Here is a 6,310-nt window from a genome sequence, read left to right as displayed (position 1 = left end):
TAAGTAGACTACATCCAAAACATGGTTCATTTTCCTACACTCTTAACTATAACGGTGCTAAGATTCTTTAACGATGCTTCATTTTTGTCAAAGGTTCTTAAGATAACATTTTCTTTCTTGACTTTATTTAATTAACATGTAGGCTATTGACTTACAGTGTATTAAGGTATAGGACATCTGTAGCCTAGCCTATAATTTGCTTATGTGCGTTCCCTGAGAATTAATCTACAGGAGCATTTTGTAAAACCCATGTTTAGTGCAAAAAGATACCGTTCTGCGTACATTTCCTCCTAAATTCCCACATACCCCACTCATCTCTTTATTATTCCCATATAGCATATTATAATGCTCCAAGTCCTAATACAGATTTCTTTAATACCTCAGAGAGCCTCATTTGGTCATAGATGAGACCATTAAAGCAAAAGAAAACAATAAGCTATACACCACTAATGAGATGACCCTCGAATTAACAATAAAATAATCAGGGTGGGTCTGTAATTGCTTAAATATATAATTTCTAGGATTTAAAATCATATTTCTGGCAAGTATGATAGCATTCTCTCTCAATCTAATCTAAGCTATCTAATATGCTGTACTATTTTAGTTTATTTATTGTTGTAATAACGCAAAAAACTATTTTGGTAAAAGGGTAGGTGGACAATGTTTCACTTATAATAATTTATTTTAAATTAAAATTAAATTATACAAAGTGTAAGTACGCGCTGTAAAAAAATAGCTGTAATTATGCAGCTGGTTGCCAGTAACTTACTGTAGAAGATAAAGACTGAAAATGTTTCATGTTCATTTAACTGTGAACAAACTGTTGCCAGTAAATAACATAAATGTAAAATTTACAGTAAGTTACTGGCAGCTAGTTTGTATGTTCTTCACAACCGCTGACACTGTTTTTAACCTTTTTGTGGAACATTTAAAGATGGATAGTAAAATTCATAATAATGACATAACTGCAAACCTTACAATTTTATATAAAACACTAGATGGAGACAAAATATTTTAAACAACTCTCAGCCTGTCCACAAGCTTAACAGTATAGCATATTTTTGGAAGGCATCTAGTTAAATTGTTATTTTAAATAAATAATTACATGATTTACTCAGTCACTTTGGTACATTTTTTCAAATCAGCCGCCCTCGACATTTGCAAAACAATAAATGCATTTCTCAAAACAATTCATACAAATAGCAAAACACCATAACCTTTAAAAACCATTACTCAAAATCCTTAGTTCATCTCTCAAAAGTAAATATCACATGTCAATGAACATGTCAGTGGCATCAGAACGACAAGTCCTTGTGTCATTGTGTTACGCATAAGACAGTCAAATTGCTTAGTCATGTTGTCAATATAACAGTTTACTCTGGAGAGATGTTCTGATGGTGAAAGTTTTCATGACATTTATTGTATTGTACATTGTAGGTTACACCTTTGTGTAAGTTTGATTGCAAGAGATTGGACAAAATTTACATTTACACCTTTACTGTTTGTACTGTAATCTGTTGACAGACCATGTCATGGTGATACAGAAAGGAAAAGACAGCACTGCAAAGCACAAAAAAAAAGTAGAAATGTGAACATAGGACAATCTCCTTAGGAAATATGTACATACAGTGATGTATAAATTGCACTGAAGTATTCCTATATCTCGTTCCTGTATGTTAGAGAAAGTCAAGATTCACCTGGGAGCAATTTACCAATTCAGGACAGATTTAGAAAAAAAACATCTAATGGAAATGTACAGAAATATGTTTGACCAAACCCTATATTATGACAACATTATAGAGACCCATTTTGCATGTAAATACGAACTGATGCCTAAATGTTGTGCGGGGTGAGACTATTCAACAGAGACCCATTATAATGCATTTTGATCAACATGACATAAGCAATTGATAATGTAGGAAATAGCAGAGAAGTGTACATAATCATTTAGTACTAAAGCATTTGCAACTTGTTCAAAGAAATGAGAAACTGCTTTTTTGATGTGCACAAGTGACACAATGATGTAAAGATTGAACAGATGCTACTTCTTTCTGAAACCAAACTTGATGTTGCATTTAAACTTTATAAATGGCTTTGAGCTACTTACCACAATTCCCTAACTGTATTGGTTTACCGGAAATTAGATTTAATCTCGCTGACAATGTTTATTAAACAGCATCAGTGATGGTTTGAAATGATTTTGCGACATTAGTCATTCATTTTTAGGGGCCAAGCACCGAAGGTGCTGAGGCACCTATTGGAATTGTCAGTATTATTATTCTTCATCTTCTTCTTCTTCCCCAATGGGAGTCTATGGCAGCCCTATGAACCGTAAGTAGGAAAATACTGAAATTTGGCACAGTTGCAGTGGTGGTCTTAAAAAGTCATGTGACCAAAAATGGGTTCTCTAGCACTAACTCTATAGCGCCACCAGCAGCTCAAAAATTCAATGTCCAAATGGTTATAACTGGTGATCCATTTGATCTATGAAAATTCTACTTAGTACACGTGATTGCTCTCCTCATGCGTATTGTTTTTAATGCCATACAGTAAAGGGGATCGCACACCGGCTGCGCAGCTCAGCGTCGCGCTGCACAGAGTCGCGTCTAGGACAACTTGGAAGTATTGTAAACCGGAAGTGCACATTAAATAGGGCGAGCTTCATCAGATAGCATCTACTTCAAAATGCAAAATATATGTTAGCAGCCAATGTTAATCGTTAATGATTTGGGACAAATATGATGTTAATGTTAAACTATGTGAGTGGCGCTGTGTGGCGCGACAGGGATTTAAGCAACTTCCTGAGTCACAGCTGGGCGGCGCACACAGGCACCACCTGGCGGCGCCGGTGTGCGTATACTCATAGAAAACAATGTGTTCGATTTTTTTTAATGCGTGGCGCTGAACTGCGCGGCCGGTGTGCAATCCCCTTAAGACTCCACCCATTACAGTAGCGGCCATTTTGAAATGTACAGTATTCCATTTATTCGCTACTCCTCCTTCAAATTTGGTTCAATTGTTATGAATTTTGGCACAGATGATCTTTGGAGTGAGCCGCACAGAAATGACTGAACAGAATTTTGATTTTTTATCATTGTTCAAAAGTAATAAATGCGCAAACTTAACGAGGTTGACACAAAAATGGTTTTGAGGCTGTATCTCGGTCATTCTTTGATCAATTGAAATTAAATTTGGTACACTTCATGTAGACCATGCCTAATTTGGTGCCAGTGCCACCTATGGGTCATGAGATATGAAAAAAATCTATTTTGGCCCATAACTACTGAAATGTTTGTCAGAAATGTATGATCTTGGTTTCTACGGTTTCCTTGTCTCATGTCGAATATGTCAATATGTAGTATGCATTGTTTGACCACACCACCTGTCCGCCATTTTGAACTTTGTCATAAATTGTTATATCTTTTAAACTATTGGACATATCCACACAAAAATCAGTAGAGAGCTTCGGCATGACGTCCTGCAGGTACCTGGTAATTCAGAGTACAGCGCCACCTAGGGTTTATAAACTATAACAGTTCTTATAGAACTGCTTATAACTTCTGAATACTTTGTCTGATATACATTTTCTTTGTGAAAGTGTATTCACTGGTTTATGCCGATCGCAATGATACCTCATTCGTCATTTTCCAACATTCTGTTCATGTGTTATTGTATGGCATATGGTAAATGATTTTGTGACTGTATATTACACTGTATAGCATTACTATACAGAATGTTCTTCTTGTATTCAATCTCACTTGAGCTTTTTGATTATCAATATAGATGTATTCCTGTTATTTCTGCTCTGCAGTGTCAGTTCTGCATCTTTGGTGATTGGCATATGTCTATGCTGTTTCTGCTGCCCTCTTGAACTGTGTCAGCTGAGTGGTGCATCTAGTAAATCACATGCATTGAGAATCTGAGTTCTTGGGTTTGAATCCCGCCTGGGGCATGTATTAAGTTCTTCTATTAAAGTTTTGTTCTCTCTCACCAATTCTTCTCAACCTGTCTGTAGTTCACATATGTTCTATTTTTGCCATGTTTGCCGTTGCGGTGGTTCGGCTCTGTGATTGCTGTGCCTTGTGTGCCTAATGCACCTGGGGTGCTCAATGCGCCTTGGGTGATTGTTGCGTTGTATGTTGCTTGCTGCTTTGAGTGCTCTTTGCGCTGAAGGTGCTTGGCCCCGCAATCGCTGCTTGCAGCTATATATTTTTTTGCATTTGTTTAGCATGCAAATTTTCATGCATATAATGCACTGATGTAATTTGACAAAGTAAATTACTGCAAACTTTTTTTAACCAAAAATTAAGGTATTTTTTAATATGGGTATCATAAAAAAAGTAAATTATTAATATTTTTTTTAAGATTTAATTTATTTATTTAGGAATTCCCTAAAATGTTGTATGTTTCCCAGCAGAAAAGCAAAATATGGGCAGTATGTACAGTGATACACAAATCGACAAATGGTTAAAGAAGAAAACATAAAAATAAACATATATTGTAAAATTAACATTTTAAAATAGCTACACGTATGAAGTACAGTTCTAAGTCTACATTACAGTAGTAATACAGTAGTACTGTATGGGATTTATTTTGGTTATTTGATTTTTGAAAATGATTGTGACATACTGTTTTCAACACTATGACAATTAGATTTTTTGATTCTTAATAAAATAATCTCAAAATCCAAATCAAAGTTCTTTAGCATTTAGCAAGTATATAGTGGAAATTATTGTAGATAAATTGTGACAAGGTCAAATATAAGTGCTTATTAGCCTAAAAGAAAAAGCTCAAAATAAAAAAAAACATTAGGAGATTAGGAGAGCGAAACAACTGGGTGAAGAAATCAGATAGTGAATGATAGAGAGAGGACAGAAAGATACACATTTCTCCATCAGTATGTCTCTGTATGTGTGTGAAAAGCTGGATTGCTCTGCTCTGGATACATCCAAGTCTTCCAGCTTCAGTGTTGTCGTCGGCTCAGTCTGAGGACAGACACGTTCCCTTCTCTCTCCTGCTGGAGTGAAGCTGCTCTGTCCTGGCAAACATCTGGCCTCCATGAGTACTGCTGGGGAAATCCTCCCTGTCCCTGAAGGTAAGTCCAACCTATTTTTTGAAGGGAAATGTTTGATGCTTTTTAAATAAGAGAATTTGCCGCTCTGTGTTCCTCTGGGATAGATTTGGGATGCATTAGATGGCTGAACACTTCCAGATCTGTGATGATTTTTAACATGTTTATTTGCAAAAAGATCTATCAGCAGCATGTATTCTCTATTGTATCACTCACTCGCTCAATCTGTATTGAATACTATTATTATATACATAAAATATTGTAGGTACATTCAGTGGTACAGTGTGTGTGTGTCATACATGCATATATCAATATTAACTTGTGTGAAGTGTATAAATGTTCGACAAAACTGGCTTGGTTTGCAGTTTGGCCAAAGTATTTAAAAGCAGTTTCTCCTGTATCTTCATTGTGCTTATTCAGTAAAGAAATGTTGGAGTCTTTTTTATGCAATGACTTGCACATGACATGTTTCAATTGAATAGACTTCTTGGCAGCCTGTAGCAGTATTTTCTAAATGCTTCCTGACTGCTGCCATGCATCACCATCTCTTTAAAAAATATATTGAAAGCTTTTTATACCTGCAATAATTTCAAAAACAAAAAAAACACAGAAGGAATAATTGACGACAAGCCGTTGAATTATTTGAAAATTATGCACCCAAAGTGCATTATTTTCAAATAATTCAAAAGACCAGAGTCAATTATTCCGCTCATACCACGGCTACAAACATTGCTCTGTCTATTTTTAAGTCATTTGACAAGTTAGGTGTGCGGTTTACAGAAAAATAATCAACACCCATAGAACATTTCTCAACCAATTAGAATAAAGCATTCAACAGACCCATGGTATGAATAGAATAATTGTAATTTAATTGTCCTCATAAATAAATTAAAACCAATTAAATAAAAAATGACCATGACTAATTACAGTTTTTCTGAATTGCTAAAACACTAAACCCCAATCTCTGAACCAAATTCATAGTGACCTAAACCCATTTGTCAAATCATGCACTGTGTTAGTCTTACAGTTGCTGACAACATGTGCTTTCAGCTAAATATCAAAAGAGCTTGTGTGTAGCTTTTTATGTCAAGTTTAAAGGAAATGATTTAAATAGTGAATTAACATTTTTTATGAATGGAAAAATGTGTTTGGTGGCAGAACTGGAAACGCTTCATTATGTGTTGTGTTTCAAAATAAGTTTTAAAATTATCCGATGATGTTTTTACTCAATGAGTTAAA

The sequence above is a fragment of the Misgurnus anguillicaudatus genome, chromosome 5 (assembly GCF_027580225.2).
Source record: "Misgurnus anguillicaudatus chromosome 5, ASM2758022v2, whole genome shotgun sequence".
In the NCBI taxonomy this organism is placed as follows: domain Eukaryota; kingdom Metazoa; phylum Chordata; class Actinopteri; order Cypriniformes; family Cobitidae; genus Misgurnus; species Misgurnus anguillicaudatus.
The sequence above is the reverse complement of the archived record's forward strand: the minus strand, read 5'-3'. Positions refer to the sequence as shown.